The sequence below is a fragment of the Taeniopygia guttata genome, chromosome 4 (assembly GCF_048771995.1).
Source record: "Taeniopygia guttata chromosome 4, bTaeGut7.mat, whole genome shotgun sequence".
NCBI classification, from domain to species: Eukaryota; Metazoa; Chordata; class Aves; order Passeriformes; family Estrildidae; genus Taeniopygia; species Taeniopygia guttata.
In genome coordinates this window covers 73225717-73248252 of record NC_133028.1, presented here as the reverse complement: position 1 = coordinate 73248252, position 22536 = coordinate 73225717, and the positions used below count along the sequence as shown (strand labels likewise).

At 37.0% G+C, this 22536-nt stretch overlaps 1 long non-coding RNA gene across 1 annotated transcript; it reads left to right on the top strand.

The window, feature by feature from the left end:
• Window positions 1-2435: 2435 nt before the first annotated feature.
• On the top strand, window positions 2436-19882 carry LOC140683877 (uncharacterized). Its single transcript, XR_012055451.1, has 3 exons — window positions 2436-2644; window positions 17212-17441; window positions 19187-19882. It is a non-coding gene; the product is annotated as an uncharacterized lncRNA (long non-coding RNA).
• The last annotated feature ends 2654 nt before the right edge of the window (window positions 19883-22536 follow it).

The window sequence follows — 22536 nt, the reverse complement described above, 5'->3', positions numbered from 1 at the left end:
TGCATTTTCAACTTTGAGAAGTAGTTTTGTAAATGTATAGTGGTGGAAGCATAGATAAGGTGGAGTTTTTAGGGAGAGCTGACATCTTTTGTTGTGCCAAGTGATACAGCTGACAAAAAAGGAGTGCTACAGAGGGATTTTTAATCCCTCACAGTAGCAGTGGAACAAAGAATACTAAAGAATGACAATTTGAGCTGAGATTTTCTTCTTCTGGGAGGGAAGGAAAAATAAAGAAGAGGAACTTTTATCCTCCATTGTGTAATGGGATTATACAGGGGCTAAACAGTTGGGTGTCCTGTCCACTCATAATTTTGAACGGAAGGAACATGTTTAACAGCCATTCCCAGAGAATCCACATGGAGAGAAATACTTTTAAGAATATCTGGAGAAGAATTTATCCTTGCCCAGGCAGGTAAAACTTTTGTGTGCATCCTTTTCGAAGGGGGAAGACAAGAAGGCAGTAAGAGTGATAAAGGGAAGGTAAAGAGTTCTAGGTCTTTTTGGAAGCAGAGAGATTTTTTCTGAAGTTCAGGACACCTGGCAATTTGGATTTACTTTTCTGGTTTATTAATATCCTGAAATGTAAAGCAGGAGATTTGGAGAACTTTACATGCCCCCTCTCAACAAACCAAGACTTATTTCAGTGGTCAGTAATTACTTTCTTTTGACCTTGGTTTAAAGCCCTCCCACCCTGTAATTTAATTTTTTTCTCTGAAAGTTTCAGGGATAATATTCAAAATCATTTTCTTAAAATACACCAGAAGAAACTGGTGAACATCAGGTGCTTTGAAATAGCACCTGAAATAGGGTAGCAATCCTTCCCATTCTCTCACAAGAGCCAGTTAGCTACTTGTGAAATAGAGAGCTATCTTGAAACTGTTTGACTTTCCAAATCTTTTAGCTGCATTTATTTGCAATATATAATTAATTCTGAGATGCTGGATACTGCATAGATTTGGTATTACAGTATCAAAACCTCTTTTTCAGGTTATTTGTAAAGCCTCAGTGATGAAGCACTTTATCAAAGCATATGGAGTGACAAAGCTAAAAGGAATTTAGGTTTTATTTTCCTATAGAAAGAAAACAAACTGCCAAGAGGAATAGAAAACAAACAGGACCACCTGCAATATATTCTGTACAAGAATATTATAAAAAGTCTGATATTTTGATATGCTTTTGGTGTGATCTATGCCTTGATCTCAAATAACAAATCAATCTACTAAAGTAACAGAAACACTAAATTTGCATATCTGACTGAATATTCATGTGACATGTATTTAAAAGGCATTCAGCTGCAAAGGCTTCACTGAGTGTTTCTGTAAAGGCTACATAATACTTTGCATTTCTGTGAATGTTTCTCAGTTAAGCAGATAACACCTACTTCCAGGTTTCTGATTTCTCATAGTAGGAGCTGTAAGAAAAACCAAAAAAAGAAAAAAATTCCCAGCTACCCATGAGGCCTGAAGCTATTATATAAAGATTCCAAATCTCTACACTATGCTAAGATCAATCATCTAAGAATAACAAAGTAGGTAATTTAAAATTATTATTGATATTATTTTTTTATTGAAAATGAACTGTTTCACTGTCAGTCCATCTAGAGTCTTATACAAGTTGTTCTCTGACACTATTTAAAACAAGGCCAGAGTATCAAAAGCAAGCTGCCACAGATCAAACTCAGTAAAACTGACACTGCAGAACTGAAATGAAATCAGGAAACCATGTCTCAGAACACAGGCTATTGATACACACCATTATTATCTGGCATTTGTAAAGTTTCGTAAATTTTCATAGAGCTTCAGATCAGAAGGCATTATTTAACCTAATGTAGTCACTTTTGTATCACAGACCTGTGTGGTTCTAATTACCAGAGCTGGGAGATGTGAATTACACTGAAGCATTTTGTTGGAACACTGAGGCAGCAGAGCGCAGAGGTTTTGGTGTCTCCAAGAGATCTGTCCTGGCAGGAGGCTGCTTAGGTGACATCCCCAGAGATGGTTTCAGCAGGTGAGTACAGCCTGCCGAGGAGCTACCAAGCCCCTGAGTCGTGTTCCACACTGAATACATTTCTACAGAAAGATTTCCTTCTGACACCAAGGCTGCTTTTGGTTAAATCTGTTTGTTTCGTATGACAGGCTCACATGTCCCTGTTTTCTCTTTTCAGGAAATCAGAGTACAGGCTCCCTGGGCCACTGCCCTCCATGTGTTTGGGAGATGGATAAGAATTATTCCTTCACCTTAGGAGACCAGGATTCCTTTTTGTGCAGTGAAGTATAGCAAAGAGATTGTAAATAAGGGAAAAGGCCAGATCTGATACAACAATTAAAAAAAACCCCAAACCCTAGCTGCAGTAGTTCATCCCCTTTAATAAACTGCTTCTAGTTTTGGCCAATTTATCCTTCTTCAGCCAGAGCAAATCCTCCATTCCAATTCCACCCAGGTAAACTTCAGCATCCATATGTAAAGCTTTACCCAAGAAGATGACAGCGTTAAACTGTGATGCAGAAAACTGACAGTAATTCTTGTATTTTACAGGAAGTGTCATAGGCAGATGAGGTGGTGTGTCAACCTTCATCTTATTAAAGCCCCAGACTGGAAAGGATGAACAGTAAGACTCATCAATCCACAAATTCCAAGGCCAGAGGTAGGTCCCCTTTTAGAGGAGATATAAAGCTCTTTTTTTTTTTTTTTTCCTTTTTTTTTTTAATGCAACTCCAAATGTTAACTAGCTCTCAAAAAGGTCCGAGCCATGTTGGATGTGAGAATCTGCCTTTTCAGTTTAAGTGTGTATATCTACGTGTGTATGAACAGAGGCATTTTCCTTTTTTCACCCATGATAAACATTCATTTATGAAGAATTCTGAATATTTTGCCTTCTACTCACGCTAATTTTTGCATTATTAAGTTTTGTCTGTAACTTTCCTAGATTACAAGTATTTCACAAGGTGATTGATTGTTAGACAATGGTGAAAAAGACAATAGAAAGGATGCCTTTAGTTCCTTAATGTGTGACTGGGACAAAATCGAATATCTTATGCTTAAGACAAACAGCAATTTTTGCTTTTTTTTGGGAATATTCTGGAAATTTTTACCAACTTGAAGCTTAGAGACCTAAACATACCATTTTTATATCTGAGTTTCGCAGCTTCTCTTCTCTCCCCTGAACTTGCCTAGTGCCTTTTTTTTGACTTATATAAACACACCACCCACAAAAATCTTTAAGTTAAGAAGTTATCTCACTTAACTAGAGTGTTGTTAAGAACCACTTAATTTTTTAGGTGACTTTTCTTCTTGCTAGTTTCATTTGATGCCTCTGGGTCTTAACCTACAAGACACAGTCAGTAGCTGATCTCTCTTCACAGTCTCTTTTCCGCTCTGTTTTATACACCTCAGCTACCATCCTCCCAGTCATCTGGATAATTAACTCAGAATTACTTTATCTTCAAGAATTTCATTATATCCTAGTAGTTCCACTAATTTATAGGGGAAAATTGTCAGGCTGATCTGCCTATAATTCCCCATGGTTTTGTAAATTGAATATATTAGGATGGTGTTTGCAGGACAAGGCTGTCTCTGGAAGGTTTTTAATTTTGCAAGATTTGCTAAAAAGTATCATTAGTGGTTCATCAGTCTTCTAAGCTACTTGGTTTAAGGCTCTTGGCTAAAGATCTTCAAGCTGCTGGTTTGAAAATACTTTTAGCAACAAGTAGTTAGGTCTTCCTGCTCCTCAGGATCACCATCATGGATATTTCCTCTTTTTCTATTCCAGCTGTAGAACAGAAGTATCTGCTCAACACACTCTTTCAGAAATTCTACCAACTGCATCAAACGGTTCTTCTGCACAAACCTTGGAATTTTCTTTGCTTCTTTTGCTAGAAGACTTAATTTCAGCAAAAAGGTTCAGAGCAGTTTCTGACAATCAGACCCTTTCAGGTCAAAGATGTAAAATTCATGCATATGAATTCCCAAGTCACCTTTTAAGAATGTGGATTGGGAAACAGACAAACTAAAATTTTGTTCATTGGGGGCAGGGGGCACATACTTTTCATTAGAATAGAAATTGCAGTGTTGTTTTATACTCACATAAAATCAGAAACTTTTTTGTTTTTTAATATTCAGCAAAACTTTTTTCTATAGTGTAGGTGACTTGCTGTTAAGGAATTATTCACTGAAAATACATCCTTAAAAACAGGCTAAATTACAGCTAAAGAAACACAGAGAAACTTGTATTTTGTGCTAAAGTAGTGCCATAAAAACATATTGCTTCTCTTTGGTCTCCTAAAACATACACATAAGAGGTTTTTGACAGTTTATTTTTCCTCTATACAGTTTTTTAAGCTACAAGATCAATTGGACATCTCTAAATTTTGCAAGGGAGAAATAGATCTATTTCTACTTCCAATTATTTTTATTCTACCTGACATGCTGAAACCTGTCATAGCTAAGATCAAATTGTCCAGTTTTAATATGGTTCACTCTCTTTCATCAAAATAACTTCTATCACACTTATTCAAAATAGATGACACTGCTAAGGAAATTGGAGGCATGTATCTGAGCTTATTGTGAGCCTGGAAAACTAAATGTAGAGAGTTCCCAAGTAACTTCTTTACTCAAATTAATCATGCAAACATTCTATGGGCAAACAAAAGTTGCCTCTTTATGGAAGTCTTTCTAAAATGGTAGTGGCACTGGGAGCTGCAGAACAAAAGCAGGCAGTGAGCTGCAGTGCTGCTGCTGCAGGTTTTCTAGGCAGGAATGACAGAAGCCAGGGAATCTCAGAAAAACGGAAAGCTGGACAAGACAAACGCAGGTCTGAACCAATGTGGTGAATCAAGCGTTCTCCTTTTTTTCAGGATAAGGTGGTAGTTTATATAAGCTTCCACATAGTTTACAAAAACAAAGACACTCTGATTGGCAAACTAATAGTGTTTACCTTTTCCTTAAAACGGCCTACACCTTACACTATAAAACCTATACTAATTCACACCCAAACAACCCAGTGGTCCCCGTCACACCTTAAGACTATTTCTATCTGCGCCACAAGCTCTGAATTTCTAACTGCGTCAGAGGCTTGAAGGCCTCACCAGGCCCAAATCTGAGGCCTAGACTGGAGTAGCTCAAACTTCATAACTCATGTCCTCTTTCTCCCAAAAATGCTGCAACAAATGACTTTATTGCAACGGTTTGTGCTGGAGAGAGAAGTGCTGACCTGAGTGGTGCACAGGGTGTGCAGTGGTTGGATAACGCACAGCAAACATGCACAAACCCAGGAAATCAGCTGGGGGATCTTTTCCTGAAGGAGCAGCTTGCCTCTTCTCCTTCCTGATGGCTACTGCTCTCTAAAATCTCTTCACTTGACTCCCTCTCAATAAGTAGGCAATTTTACATAGCGTGATATGATACTTCTTTTCCCTAATTATCCAGTTGTAACTAATGTGTGTGCCCTTAGTCCAACACTGACCAGCAAATGAAGCTGAAAAAGAGGTAATGATTTTGCCTTCCTAGAAAAAGAATGAAACAATCTGATTTTCCTCTCTACATGCCCATTTTTGTACTGCTGAGGAGGAAAGATACACATGAGGAGAGTCTAGGTGGTGAAGGTAAATTGTTCTGTGGAAAGAAACAGTGACTGCTTCCAAAGAATCCTTTGGGTGTGTGTGCACCTGGGTGTGTGCATGTGAGGAAGGGACAAGAACTTGAGGGGTTGCTGGTAGGTGTGGGGGTGTGTTGGGGATTGTCAGCTCCTGACAGGAACGAACAAAAATGTAGAAGGAAAGAGGTGATGGATGTGGAAGGCTAACGGGAGCAGAGAGGAGACTGAAAGCAAGCTGTACAGGGAAAGAGGGAAATTAATTAGATGGGAAAATATGCCAAGATAAATACCAGAGTAATATGAATTTAAAGAGGAAAAAAATACATCTAAGCAAAATGAAACAAAGCAAAAATCAAGACAACATTTAAAAAAACCCTACCCCATGCAAGGAGACCTAAGAGTTGAAAAAATGTTTACTTAATGAAAGCTTGAGGCAAATATGTTTTCTCTGTTTTAAAATGTTAACCAGGAACAAATTAGAAAAAGAGAAATAAGAAGTCTCATTTCCTGGTTTGCCTGAGGCAGCAAAGGGCCCAAAGCTTAAACGATGAAGGAGCATTATCTGCAGAAATTGGTGTTCAGAAAGGGCTGTGATCCTTTGTATTGTGAGTGAATGCGATTGTCATGAAAGGAAAAAGTACTTTTTCTGAGCTGGAAGATTGCACATCAGTAAGCACTTTTGGTCTCACTGTGCTTTGATTTCATCTGCAGGACCTCATGTTACATCAAGACACAAGACATGCCTTTCTGGGATGTGCTGCTGTAGCAGTGGTTATGAATGATTGATGAAGGCCAGAGTAAGATGAATTTTTTCTTTTTTTTGATTGTTTCTGATATTCATTATCTTTTACCAAGCCTGTCCTGGAAGCTTTGGATCATAAAGATAAGGACACACTTGAAGACACGGCACTAGCTTTAAGGGTCATAAGGCCTTAATGCCACTGAAATAGTAATGGAATTACTATTCCATTACTATTCTCACTGTCTTGTCAATGTGGAATCCTTGAACAACAAACAGTTGTATTACACTGAGAAGGTGGGACAGCATTCTGCAATGTTATAGAATCAACTTTCTCTCAAATCAGTGTTTTTTGAGGGGTGAGTGGGAGTTACAAACTTGCATTTGTACATATGTGGCAAAAAACAAGGGTCTATAAATCTTAAAAAAATCTGAAGTAACCAGAGGAGCTAAGGTAGAGGTTCACTATTCCTTGGCCTGCAGGGAGTGGAACATGACTTTACCTTGATAACACTATTCCAGCCTGTCAGCTCTCTGCATATTCAACAGCAGCAGAACAGGTCAATGGAATTTTATTTTTGCATTCAGAGTTACTCCTTTCAACAGCTGTGCTTTGGCTGTAACAGCAAAGGATGCAGCAATTCGCTGGAACAGCTTCTGCCCTTTGCTTTTGCCTTACTGGGTTTTGTGCTCAGTTATTCACTTACACTCCTTTGCTGTGCCTGTTTCCTATTTGTTTATTTTCAGTGGAAGCAGATGCACGTTAGAGCTGCATTTCTGGGTAATTTAGCACGTGCCAAATTACAGTGATGTCTCCAGTGCTTTGTACAACATTACATCAATGCAAAGCTGGTTGATTACTTCCTGTTGTCTTACCAAACACCAGAGTAATTATTACAGTAATGCATGTTGTTACCTTGATGGTTTTTACACCCAAGTGTTTTCTATGCAATAACAAAGTAAGCTAAATAGCTGTATACTGCAGCCCTGAGTCCAGCAGCAAAATGCAAAATACAAAAAGAAAAAAAAAAAAAGGCATTGCAGGCTCAGGCTATACACTGATGAGTGGCAATGAACACATTGAACATAAAGTAATAAATTAACACTTCTGTTTCTCTGCCTCAGTGTCCCACAAAGCTGTTATACAGATGATAGTATGCTACTGATTTGTTGCAGCTGCTTCTCTGTTTTCTGTCAGAATGAAGCCCACTCCAATTTTGTGCTCTATTTTCACTTCTCTTTTGTACAGCTCTAAATCTCAGTGTTACACCCTTTATTAGGATTTCTGTCAAATGTCTACCCTTTGCAAGGAAATTGCAGTAATTCCAGTTTATAATTCATCTTAAAAAAAAAAATACCTGTGTACTCTGGGAGTGTAAAATTGCTTTTTTCTTATTAAGCTATTCAGGTGTCAGTGCAATTGTTATCACTAGGACTGCAATCATTACAGATTTTGGTTGATATATGGGTGTTATGAATGTGAATATAGCTGTACGATTTTTTTCCTTTTCAGAGTGCAGACACATTGAAATATGAATTTGAGTCGTTCCTTGGTTTCAGTTCTGTTTTTAAAGAAGTGATCTTTATCTGCAAATCTTTTGTGGCCTGGAAATTCAGGTTTGCTGGAGTCAATGGGCCACCAGATACTTTGAGGTTGAAAAACTTAGCTGAGAACTTTGCCAAAATCTGGGAAGTTTTCACCTTTCCTCTCTTAGGTTCCTAAGCAAAATCAGAAGATAGTAATTTTCATTCTGAAAAGCTGTATTTCAGACATATGGAAATAACATTATCTCACAGCCTAAATACCTCCTCTAGCTTTTGTTTGGCATAAAAATGAGATTGGGTTTTGTTGGATGTCACTAGAGTAATTACTGTATTTTTAGAGATTATGAGATTGGTATGGTTGCTTTGATATTTGCTATCCAAAACAAAATGGTCATTAGCAAGAGGTTAGAGGGAAGCTTATAATGCATATAATAATGATCGGGTAATGCTGATCGGGTGCAATATTGATTTTAAAGGATTAACAAAAGTGATGTAAAATCAGGTAGCATTTAGAATTCAAATTTTAAATCTTGGTTTAATTGTACCTTAGTTTATTACATGGCCAGAAAATAATTGTAATCCAGGACTGCCACCATCAAATCTATTGTCAGGAGCAGTGTCTTTAGGCTGGAGTTTGTTTTTCTGAAATGGAGATACCTATGACCATAATTAATCCTTACAAATACTTTTTTTTTGGGGAGCATATTTTTTTTATTTTCCTCTATTTATTCCTTCTTTTTCTGCATTCATATTCTTGTTCACACTGATGTCTCTGATTTTATTTCTTGAGCTTTTAGATAACTGAGCTTTGTTCCTAGTGCTTCTAATTTTACATTTATAATCAGGCTCAGCTAACCAAACTCTTCCAAAATTTATGAAAACTTGTGAAAATCACTTACCAATTTTCCATGGCTGAAGGTTTTGTTTGTTTTGTAGACCTTGATACATATTACTATATTTTTTTAATATATAATCTGAGCCATGTATTAGGAAGCCAGCAGTAATATACATCTTCTGCATCATAGTGCTGTTTCCTTTCCAAACCCATGAAAAACAACACACACACACGCAAAATCTCAGTCATTCCATGACAATAAATGTGCTTCCTAAAATGCAAACTATTAAACTTCATAGTCTCCTTGCTGCCCTTGCTGAACTTGTGTGCATTATGTGGTAGGGCTGTTCAGTCTTCTCTCTTCCTGACGCCAAAATGTAGAACAAATTAATTATTAAAAATCTCATTAATACATTTAATGTCATTGTTGGAAGTGGAAACCAAAACATGGACAGTAAAATTTTAGTCATGCTCTGTAATGGACAGGCCCAACTTTTTTAGTTGCTTCAGATGTGAGGAATGCAGACTTAGAAAATTAGATATTGGTCGTTTCTTGTGGGTAGCTGAACCTTCAAGAAAAAAATATTACCCAGTGTGAACCTTGGCTATGTTTATGTTTTCTTTTCCTCTTAATAAGGATACTTACCATCTTTGTGGAATGAGTGCATTCATTTTTTAAGGGATTCATCTTAGATATTCATCTACATATTGCTCAATAAAAATATATTTAAAAGAGTTTCTCAGTAGCCAGAAAAACTTATCAAATGTGTGCATGCTTGTCTCTGCATTTGTGAAAATAACTTTTGTATGTCAGTCAAAATGTCAAAACAAAGTATCAAATACTGCAATGAAACAGGAGAAAGCAACAATCAAACTTTTGGACATTTTAAATCATTTGCAAGGAATTTCACTAATTGACTAGCTAGAACCACACTGTGTAATTTGAGCAGGGGTGTAATATAATTGTATAATTGTCTTTGGTCTGTCCTCTTTACTGAAAATCAGGAACAACTTTTCAAAGCTCAAAGGTGCATATTTAACCATCTGAGGGTTTATGTGGGATATTCTCATTTACTGTCATGGGTGGTTTTTTTCAGCATGAAGCAATATAAACAAGGAGAAGGAAATTCTAGCTGGAATGCAGAGAGCATCCAGGAGGAGCTGGGCTGGTTACAGAATGAGATCTTTGGAATTTAGGCTCTTTGTCCTGGGAAGTGTGGAAAAGCTTGAAAATGCATTTTAGACAGTTAAAAGGGTCATTTTCCATACCACATTTTGAGGTCTGATGTTAGATGACTTTACAGAACTGTGAAGCACCCCCATTCCCTAAAGTGTTTGAGGAACAGAACCTTACAGATACCACCAAAATGAGAGAAAAGAAAAATTCCATGTGTGAACAGCTGTGGAGTGTCCAACACACAGCAGAATCCTGCTTTATCTCTTTTCTTGAAACATTGAGTCCAACTTGGTTCCTCAAATCCTTATCAGATTGTTTGTGTATGTATGACACCAATCTCTTTATTCGGTATATTCTGGATGCTGGGGTCAGGCTAGAAGGAAATCATACTGGTAGGGCTTAGGACAGTAATGATGAAACAGATTTTTACAGCTGCTGCTGCTGAGACCTCCAGGATTTCCCAGCAAGGGACTGTGATTCTGCTCACAATTGTTTCCTCATGTGCAGCACACAGCAGGATCATAATCCTGCTTATAGCATGGGAAATGGGACAGAGAGTGGCAAAAAGGCAGAGCCCTTCTGCACTGAAGCAGCCTGATGTGCAATATTTTGTCTGTTTAGAGTCATCCCTGGGGTCTGCACTAATGACATTATCTCCCAGGAGACCATTATCTGTGATTGCATCCCATCATGGGTGTCTCCGAGTGGCCTGAGTGCTTTTGGAAAATATTATTTTTGCGACACCTGCTACATCCCTGTCTTCTGTTGGAAGTCTAATTCCTTTTTTGATGCTTTTTTACATTTCCCACAGTCTGTTTGGTTTCCTGTGGTGTAGCTGTACAGGGCTACTGCCCCATCAGCCTTGTCTTCCTCATCATCTCTGTGTCAGTCTTACCTGGTGTGGTGTCATCTTTGCTGCTGGCATATAAATTGCATTGCTGATTTGCTGTGTTTTCTCTGACTTACTTAAGGCTTTTAAAAGCATAGGATCTGACTGACAACTTACCATTCCTGGAATCCGGGACTGTGTTGTCTAGTATTTATTCATCTTATAAAACTCACTATTTCTGTGTTCAGCAAGAGTATAAGCTACTCTGCTAAAATTCTTCTTCATTGCATCTGTCAATATTTTTCTGAGGGGTCTTACTCTTAGACACTTCTTTTTCCTACATATTTTTTTTTTCATTTCTGTTTTTCCCTCTCTTTCATTTCTAGGAAACTGACTATTTACATTTTATTCTGTGGAGCAAGTTATATTTGTATCAAAATATAGCTAAGATGAAAATTGCTTGTGTTTTCAAACCAGAATTTGAAACCCGGTATATTTATATATTTCTACATATGCCATGTACTTATAACAAATTCACAGGGCTGGATTTGCATATGGCTTGCATTAAGCTTCCTATGTCTCCTGGAGGGTTTCCCAGTACTTTATTAAAATCATATGCCTTAATTTTTCATAATTAGAAAGATATTTGAAATGTATTAAAATATTAAAATTTTGTAAAGATAGGATATGCTTTATCTTACAGCCTCATACTAGCTATTCCCAATCTTCTTTATCCGTATTTTTGAGGGATTAGTCATTCTTACCCACTGAGGTGAGTTACTTTTCTAACACTTCATATGAAAAGTGTGGAAAATGATACAGTTAGATGGTATTCTTTTTGTCCAAAAAAGCTACATAAAGAAAGCCCCATTTTAAAGGCTTTAGGGCTTCTGAAATGTAAGAAGAAACAGAATTTTAAAAAGAGAAAACATCTAAAGGCTAATTTTTGTCTGTCTGAATCTTAGAGCAAAAAGCAGTCTTAAGAAAAGCATCTTAGATGAACAGTGCACCTTAAATTGCAAACTGAGAACTCATGTTACAAAGCCCTTTCATTTTCAGAACTGTATGCAGAAATTACTGTGAACTTTTATGCAGGTTTCCCTTTTTCAGGGCTTTTTGAAGTTCTCCTTTAACTGTCTGCTCTGCATCCTGATTGAGGTTCAGCACATTTATATCCAAAGGAAATCACATCACGGCTGAAAGTAAATGGCATTGCTTCTGAAGACTACTGCTTCTTAAAGAAACAATTTTTTCAACCTCCTTTTGATCTTCCAAAAGAAATATTAATATAATTATTTGAAGCAGAAAAACCTTTAAGCTTTCAGCCGTTACTATAACCTATAAAAATAGCCCTTTGTAATAAATTAATTACCTTTTGCAGTTCATGTATCCTTTTAAAAGTGTCTGTACAGAATCACTGTGTTACCTGTGGGTCTATTATTGGCTCCTACCTGTAAGTGGGAGCTTGAACAAGGTTAGGTTATTTTTTGCTTCTGAAAATTTTAAACCAAGTAACCATTTTTAAGAGACCCCAGAGTGGAGAGGTAGGGACTGGCTCACCCAGCTTTCAGGGAATATGATTTATGACTTCTTTTCTGAATATGCCTGAAAAGCCTGAGACTCTTTAAAAAAAATGATTTGATTTGCTGGCAAGTCACAGTTAACAGTTGGAAAGGAGGGATTAGGGTGGAATCATTCGTCTTGTTTTGGTTTTTTATTAGTTTGTTTTTTTTTCTCCACAGAAAGTATCAGGCTGAATTTCATGCCAAGTTGGAATTCTGTCCTGTGAAGAGGGGCAAGGCAGTATATGCAGTGGAGGTCACATGGGTTTTTTTCTTCTCTTGATGATCTATTTGGCAGAATCTATCACACAGTTAGACGCTCAAAGGGGTCTCTAAAATGTCCACAGTGGCTATTGACTACTGTGAATTGAATTAAGGGCCAGTCACTGGAAAATATTGTGTTCATAGGATTTTCATCAAGGCAAGCCAACATGAGGTGACTTCTGCTTTTTTATTTTGTGAGAAAATGCAAAATCCATCTTTGAGCCCAAGCCTTCCCACAAATGCTTTTAATCAGTAAACTTATTAGCCTTAAAAATAAAACTATGCTACATATGAAACTTTCTGCTTCCCAGCCAGCAAAAATAAATAGAAATATATTTCTTATATTGCTTCTTGGAAGTAGATGCCTTGGTATCCACCTGAACACAGAGATCAATTGTTAAGGTCAGCTGAGGTTGACAGAAGTTATTTTAAGCTGGTTTCTCATTTGAGAAGCTGCATCTCAGTTGGGTGGTCTGATTCAGTTCAATGGGAGGAGAAAAAACCCAAAGCAAACATTTTCTTTTAAGGATAGGCTGCTGTGTCCATCTGCTTGTGTCAGGCATGCCCTGTGTTATTTGCTCCCTTCAGTAGCAGTCTCTGAGAGCTGTCTTTTATTCAGATAGAGGCATTTGGCCTGAAATGCGGGTCTGCCACTTGTAGAGTGAGAAGTTGTGGTTTCGTCAAAATCAGTTATTTTTGTGGGCAGAAACATACCTGTTCTTTTTAAATACCAGACCTCCCATGAATAGGAAAGGTCTCAACTTTTAAAGGAACATTTAAAGACTTTCTTTCTTATACAGTTGCTTTCTTTTTATTTTCAAAATGAATAGCAACAGGCTGTAGAGGATCTTTGGTGAATATATTCTTTTGTTGACAGTAATCCAAGTAATCATAATGCATTAGAACTCCTTGAGCCCATCATTCATGTTTTTATTAAATTAAAGAAAATCATCAAAACAAAATTTCAGTTTTTAGCTTGAGATTTAGCTTTGGGTAGCATGGTGTTTTTCCTGTATTCCCCAATTGAAATTTATTCAAATTTGACACATGTAGGGAAAATTTCTTGCAATTTAATTCCACATGATTGATCCCACCAATCCCATTGCTTTCTTATTTGATTACTTTCTATGGTCCTTCTGGAGTGTTTAGTGGATACATTGGTTTTAAAAAAAATTGCTACATTGTTTTATATGTTTTGTAAATTATGTATCTAGACGGGTAGGGGAAAAAAAAAAAAAGGTATTTTCCTTGTCATTTTACCAGCACCATCATTGCTAGAATGTGTATGGTAGATAGAAGTCATGACATAAATTATCATAATAATGAGCTCTTTGGATCCTATTGATCATTGAGAATTTCCTTGATCTTTATATTGGCTCATTTCTGTTGGACTTTCTGGGAGAGACTAAGCTCGGGAAAAGAGGGGTGCATTCAGAAATAGTAATTAAAAGTGATAATAAATGAGTAATAATGCACAGGAGGAGAGGATATGAGAGAGCTCCCTGTGAGGTAAAGCCACCCTCACCTTTGCTCAGTGCTGTTAACACTGAGGGAGGCTGCAAATCGCCTCCTTAGCTGCAGCCAGATGTTTTTCACTGCAGAGCACTGCTTTAAACAGCAGGCACTGCCTGGCACCAGGGTTAGAGACACAGAGCTGTGACCTGCAAAACACATGTGCTTACCATGTTACACACTGCTCCTCTCCCTGCTTGTGTTTCCTGCTCTGCCCTTTGTGGGATGATGGAATATTGCATTTGCTAAGGGGGATTTATTTCCTTTCTAAATGGTAGTGAAAAAAATTTAACATATGCCAAAAGAGAATAAAATAACTAATAGTCTAAGACAGTATCTTGATATGAATTTCCTTTCTACTACTTTACTGGAGTCAAATACTTGATCTGAAACACCAACAAAGTAAAATTAGGATGAATTTACATCTGAAATTTGGCTTTCCCCTGCTGTGATCTAAGCCTTACTTGTAAGAGGCCAGATCTCTAGAATTTTATTTTGAATCTGTTCTTCAGCACTGTTTCTCTTGGATTTTTGGAAGGATATTTTTACACAGATCTCTCCTTGAAAAGCAAAGGTAAATAACTTCATACAGAAAACCATCAGATATTAATTAGGATAACTTTTCTTTTTTACACTTCAGAGAAAACGCTGCTGCTTAGAACAGCCAGTCAGAATGAAAGACATACCTGTACGTATCTCTTGTCAGTCTTCTTCAACACTCTTAACATACCAATGTTTATCCAAAATCAGGATTTCTCTGGTTGTCTTGAAATTGTGGAACTCTTCCATGGGGTGCAGTCCTTCAAGGACAGCCTGCTGCAGTGTGGATCCTGCGGGCTAGAGAAGCTACAGGGAGAGCTGGGACACCACTGATAACTATTACTGCTGAGAACAAGCCAGACAAGCCAGGTGACTTTTAGGTGTGTCTTGCCTGAGTAGGAAGGGAATGAGTGTTTTCTTGCTCTGATATGATATTTCAGTGGGATTTGCCAATATTTTCTGAACTGAGTTGGAGGGAGAGTCTGCAGAGCAGAGCTGAGGCTATGTGGAGCACTGAATTGCTCGTTGTTTCCTGTGTGTGACATCTCTCTATGTCACCAGGATATTTAGTGGGTTTAGTGGTCTATATAACCTGGAGGGCACTGTTGGAAGAAACGTGCCAGAGAAGCTGTTACAGAACATATATTAGCTACTGAAAAGGCCATACAGAAAACTCCTTTGGGCCACTCAAAGACATGAATTGCTGGTGCAGCTGTGTCTGTGTAGCAATAAAGAGTTTTATGCACTCCAGTCAAATGGCTTTAGCGTGCTAACCTCGCTGCAATCGGTCTGTGGGAGATAATTTAGTGTGTGAAGGAATGTGTCTGCAGCACAGAACAGCAAGAAACTTTCCTGATTGATAAGGCAGCAGGGAAAAGGCACTATCTTTCTGGTCAGCTGCCAAGAGCTCACCATCTGATTCATAAGCAAAGGAAGACGTGAAAATTCCCTGCAGATTAACAAATATCACTCAGAACAATTTACAAAGGCTGTCAGCATAAGGCAGAAGAGGCTCTGACATCTGGCAGGCTGTAGGAGAAAGATTTTGCTACTTAATTCTGAATTCTCTTTCAAATCTGTCCTGTTTCTCCAAAATGCAGACTGAAACAAAAACCGTCCATGTCATGCACCCCATGCCTCTGTGCACCTTGATCTTTCTGTGGGCTCCCTGCCTGAGAGGTGAATGCTGCTCCTTGGTGAGGCTGTCACAGCTTCTGCCTGAAAGCCAAATCCCAAAAGCTGGGTGACAATCAGAAGGTGGGGATAACATCCCCCTCCTGCCAGGGGGCTCTTTGTCGCCCCTTGCAGAGGAATATTGTATAAAAGTGAAAACAAACATGCCACCTCTTACAGAGCAGCCTTTCGTTTGCATCAGTGATGTTGTATATATGTATATTATTATGTATATAATAATCATATCTTATATGTATTTTATATATATATTGTATATATATCTTATATGATGTATATGGTTAGGGTTAGAATGCAAGATCTTTGCCTGATTAGAAAAATGTAGGTGTATATATATATATATATAATTTCAGTCAGTAACTGCATAAAGAATGGATAGGATATGAAGAAGAGTTGAGATTCCTGTGCTGTTTTTTGGCAGATGAAAATTTAAATTCTTTTACTTTGTAGAAAAGCAAATTTCTGAGATTTCTCCCAATTCGGCAAATTTCTTCAGAATATTGCCAGTCTTTAGTAACTAATACTGAGACTTTCTCACCTGAATTTTTGAATTGCTGCAAAAGATAAGAAATGTCAACCAGGAACTAGTTAAGCATTTTTTTTTTTAATGATTGGAAATGGAGAAGAAAATAACCTCTAAACCAATGGCATATATTGAAAAAAAAGAAAAGTAAGATTTATAACAGTAAATATGCATTTAATAATTTAAAATTTCATTTTCCCATCTTCTCCAATTTAGTATTAAAATCACTTCTATTTTAGATGTGCATTTATTAATGAAAATGTTAAAGCAACGGTAATTTAATGAAGCATATTTTTTTTTTAATAAATTATTTGTCCATTGAAATTTAAAAACTTAATCTTTCACAGAGAATTGCAGATTGAGTCATTGTCTATATTTATATGCTAATGACTCTAAGGAAGAAAGCAGAATTAACATATAATGCTTAATTATGAGAAAAAAATGCAATAATCCTATAACTTGGAAGTAAAGTTCTGGTGCATAATAGAGGTTTTAATTATATAGTTTCAGTGTAGCAATTCTTAAGTTATGGTTCTGGCACTGGCTTTAAGAGAGAGGAAAAAAGTCCCTGTGAAAACTATTGAAACAAAATTATCTTGTCCAGTTATAATTTTGGAAAACTCATTACTTGAAGTCTTGTTTGTGCATTTACATAATTGAGTAGGATGGTTTGTCATTAAATATTTCACATGAGAGGTTTGAATGCTGCCCAATGCCTGCCATTCTGCAAGGTCTGCCATTCCATTGTCTCAAAAAAGAATCAACAAAAATCTTCAAATGAGAATTAAAAAAGAATCTTCAAAAAAGAATCCAGAGTTTTGAATGCTGGGTTTCAGGGTTCTATTTAAGTTCTTTTCCTAGATTTTTATACATATCATTGTTTCTCTTTGTACTGTTTCAGTGGTCCAGAACAGCACTGGTGCTTCAAGCTGCTCCTGTGGTTTCCCTACAGGACTTTACCCAGAAACTGCACTTTGAGATCAAGAGCCAAGTCCCTTTGGTCCTACACTCACCAGCTTTTAACTGTGGTCTGTATGGCTGCTCCAAAATAAAATGATGTTTCCCCCAATTCAGATGGAAAATAACCCCAGAGAAACTGAAGGAGTCTACTGTTCTTCGCAGAAATTTTAAGTAAGTGATTTCTCAGCATTTTATTTTTAGATTTAAAATACCTATTAAGAACAAAATTGATCATAACAGGCATAAAGTCCTTCATAACAATGTTTAATCCATTAACCATAACATTTCAGTCCTTCACACCACCTCTGTAGGAAAAATCAATTAATCATATAAAGAAGTAAAGAAATGCTAAATAGTCTGCACACACACACACACACACACACATATATGTGTATATATATATCTTTCAGTCTTTGACCAATGGTATTCATGAAAAAACCTGACTACTGACTTTTTCTGATGAATAGTCTAAATATTACACAAGCACATTGATACCAGGACTAATTAAGAAAAACTTAAGAAAATTAAACTGCCAGTCTCTGCAGATTCAGAACTGGTATCTGATACTAGAAAACAATTCAAAAGAAAGGAAAGCAGCAGCTGGCTTACTGTCTGTGTGTGTGTGTGTCCAACTTCTGCTTCATTAATTGTATAATTGGGTTGAAGGTAATTTTACATATAGAGAAATGTTCTGGTGAGCTGCAGCTTTCTGCTGGCTGGCAGTAGAAATATTTTTTTTCATGTTTCTTTACATCCAGACTACCATGGTGTTTTTATCCAGGTGTTAGGGTGCTCTCTGCCAGTTCATAGCAGCTGGCAATCCTAATCCCTGCTTTTAGCAGAAGCTGTGCATAAATTTGTTTTACTTGCTTGAGGGTAAAATCTACCCTCAAAGGATAAAAACCCTGCCTGCTAAACCCTGTTTTGTAAATGCAAGTGAGATGACAGCTGAGGGATATGAAATGTACTTCTCACATGTCCTATCTGAGGGTACAAACTTAAAGCTGCTTCTTGCATGTAAAGTGTCCAATAAAATTGCAGGAGAACCCAAATTTGGGAAATTGGTGAATGGTGCGGGTTTGGGTACAAGCAAAATTGGTGATTAGTAGCACAGCAGCTAGAACACAGAAAATACTAGTTTGGTCACTGCTTTCCCAGACTCGCTGCCCATTCTTTCCCCACAGCTGTTTCCCACACACTGTGCTGATAAAAGATTTACTTCTGAGGTTCCCTACCCCCTGTGCTCTTGATTTTGTGCCTGTGTTCATTTCTTTCCCCCATTTATCTTATTCACTAATGTGAACTGCAGCTTTTGTGTTAGGTAGCCTTTCAGCTACATAAGCCTTTGATGAAGCATTAGAAAAAATTTCAGTGTTTGTTGTATTCATTTTAAGATTTCCCAAAGATTTTACCCCCTTTAGTTTTTACAGCATAAAATTCAAAATTCTGAAGGCCTTCATTTGCCAACAGGGCAAATGACACATCTAAATATTGTCTGAACTGTGTAAATATTATAATGTGCACTTGAAAAGTAGTCCACAATTTCTTTCAGTATAACATCAAAAGAAAGCATTTCTGAGAAAACCATTTCCTACTCTTCACTATTTTAGTAAATGAGCTCTAAAGAAGCATAAGATTAAAGTGTGAGTAAATACAGCAGGGCTTATAAGAAGCAGCTGGTCAGAGAGATTGAAGGTGCTTCATTTGAACAGGAAGGTGGGCTCTGAAAACAGCTCCTGAAGGTTGGTGATGGTTACTTGCAGAGAGAGAAAACCTAGGAAATAGCCAAAAGTTCTAGAGAACATTTTTAGACCCTTGATTCACATGAAGGCTGTACTCTGGGAAATGTTTAAAGTAATCCATATTTGAACACGAATGTCAAATGCAATTTTCAAATTTGCATTTTCTTTTGGTAGAAGTCCCAGGCAGCTGACATTCCATTCAGATTCCTCAGCCAGATAGGAAGCTCCCTGCCATTCAGAGTGATGAGACCAGCTTTGCAGTGAAGTTCTGATTGAGCTTCAAAAGTTAATAATGCAGCTATGGCACTTTAAAGGCTGATTTTTTCCAAAAGAATAATAGCATTTACAGTTATAACAACTGTGATGAAAATGATGAGGTTAATGAGTCCTTGGGGCTCATGACACATGGTGAGTACTAATTGGGATCAATAATAAGTTTTATCAAAAGCTGTAACACTGAGAAGTGAGCAGCTTTCTGGATAAGGGGTTTATGCCTTTTACTCTAGGAGCCAACAGAAGTTTTCTGGTTTGTAATAATCTCTGTTAGGGGAGATTATGTGAAATGTTATGTGAGTGCTTGCTTATATGGTGTGTTTGCCTTAAGAATACAGGGAGAAGCTTTTTCTGTATTAAACTAAATAACCAGGGCATATAAGGAAATTGCACAAGAAAAACTGGCAACTTGATTTAATTAAGTAATTCGAACTAGAACTAATGGTACAAGTCCTAAAAGCACCTAAAGGTTCAACTCTTTAAGATCCCAGTTACATAATTTGTAATTATAGCCTGTTAAAACATTAGCTGGGCAAATAATAAATCCTTCACTCCACATACATGCTGTTTTCCTCTTTTCTCAACATGATTATATCTGTAGCAGTAATTGACAGCAAAAAAAAAAAAAAAAGGAATTTTCTGGAGATTCATCTCATTGAGTAGACCAGATAACATCACCATGAAAGTGCCTTTTTAATTGTTATTATTGACCAGAAAATGAGTCAACTCTTTGGTTGACCCCATGGGGGCATTTAATGGATATGACCATAGTTGGATTTTGCAAATGAATTTCTTGGCCCATAAATTATGCTGAACAACTTAGACACAGAGTTTTGTTATTGACCATTCCAGAAAGGGAACAGCACAAATGTAGAACTAAGTGCAAGAAGAACTGGCTCATAATCTTTTGGCTCAACATCAAGTCTGCACATCATGTCTCTTAAGAAATAAAAGGGAATACTAAATTTTCTTTTAAACATTTCAAATATGAGGGAATCCAGAGCATCCCTAGCTAAGTTCCCTCACTGGTTAATAATTCTTACTGTTTAAAACAGACCTTATTTCTAATTTCCATTTTGTGAGCTTTAACTCTCAGTCAAGGAATATAGTTGTATCTTAGCCAGCTATGTGGAAAAACCCTCTGGTGAAAGATACACTCTCCCCCTGTCTGTTCTTACAGATCCCTTAAGCTTGACTTTGACGAGCTAAATAGATTGAACCTATTAAATCTCTTTCTGTAAGGCAGATTTTCCAGTCTTTAAATCATCCTTGCTGTTTGCTACTTTCTCAAATTTTGCAGCATGGTTTTAATCACGTGAAGAATCGATTTGGATATACTTTTTTGGCAAACATCTTGAATAATATCTTCACTTTACGTTTGTCAACAGATACCCACCTGTTAAACACAGCTAAAGACTTTATTAACCCTTTCTGCTGGATGTCCTTCTAAGAAGTAAATCTGAAATGGACATTTATAAAGATTTCTCTCCCCCTGCCCCAGACTAAGTGCTAGAATAGGACCATAAGTATGAACTGTAACCTTTGTTTCAGAAGCATGGCATTAAGATCAGAAAACTTTAAATATGTGGTGCTTAATGATTTCTGTGATATAATAGCTGTTCACTGCCTAACTGAAACAGTAATATAAATAACTTCTAAAACATTTTTTTGAAAATATTTATCACAGAGCATTTAATTGGAAAAGATTATCAATTGTCCATGCTTTTCAAGAATGGGTGGCAGAGATAATGGATATATCTGGCAGGAGAAATGTTATTGCCCAGGCTGTTGTTTGGATGGGACCATTACATGGTACCTGGTGGTTGTCTACTTTGCAAGTCTGCACAGACTGTTTCAAGCATAATCAGGACATCTTAAGGCAGAATAAAAGTCCCTCTTGTCCCTATACCCTTTAAAGAATTTGTAGATGAGCCTTTCAGCACACTTTTTCTTTTCCAGTTTATCATTTTACGCATTCAAGCTGAATTGGGAGAGTTGCGAGTTCAACCTATGTTAATTACCACAGTGCAGGATGACTTAGTGGTTTCCTTCATACTAGCTAGTTCTAAAACAGGGGGAGAAGAAAATATATCCTAAATTATCTAGCAAATCACTGCCTGTGTGTCTTTAGGAGGAGTTGAAGCAGATTTTTGGGGAGTTCTATAAACATGACAGAGTGTATCTTCTTATATACATTCTGTTAAATAACTGAGTAATACCTACTTAAAAATGTCAAATCTGATTGTGTTGAGCCTACACAATGAAGTCAAGTATGGAAAAGTCTTAGTGTTTTTAAACCGTAGGTATAAATTTGTGTTATAACACATAAGGATTTGAATGTTTGATGTATTCTTTCTGTATTAAAAAAAAACTTAGTGAAAGATCTCTTAATAAATGGATAACTCAATTAGACTGAGTGAATTCTAGTGAACTAGATTAGGTAAAGGATGATTTAACTTTAACTTCAATCAAACTACTACTGAAGCTGACAGCTGAATTAGTGATGTCTGAGTCAATAGCAATTCTTTCAGTGTCAGATACGTCCAGAGGGACTTGGTCCAGGAGGCACAAAAGCAAATAGTTACAGATCAAAAAAGTTATGGGTGCCACTGGGTAGGACCCAGACATGAAAGCTCAGGTTCAAGGAAGATATGTACTAATAGAAATCATGAAGGAACAACTCAAATGTCTTGAACTCGTTGTGTTTTCTTTTTAACAGACGTTAAATGGAAAGTGAGCATTTAAAAGTACAAAATATTTTCTGTACAAAGTTTTGCTCCATTTTGATTAAACACCCAAAGGTCTGGCTCTTTGCAAATGAGCATTATTTCTCTGATTCTAAAAGACCTTAATTTTAAAGTCACAATAATTACTTTGATATGCCGTAAATACTGGTACACCCAGAAGTGTATATCATTTTTGAGAGATATTTTGACTCACTTTCCCTGCTGCTGAGTGTAAAAATCCAGGCAAGTCTCTTTTTTGCAGCTAGCTTTTCTCTTTCAGTTTGTTCCAACAAAATACTTCTTCAGGGTTACCTGTTTGTGTGACAGATGTCCTAGATTTTCATTCAAATCTGATTTTTGGGCAGCTCTTCTATTAAGCTCTGTGAATATTCATGAAGAGATTCTGATGTACCTAGAGTTGACTTAACTGGGCAATGAATAAATTGCTGCTAAAACTTATGTTAAAAGATAACTAAAAGAGAAGAATAGAGGGGAAAACCCCCCTCTCTTTCCATCTTTTTTAGA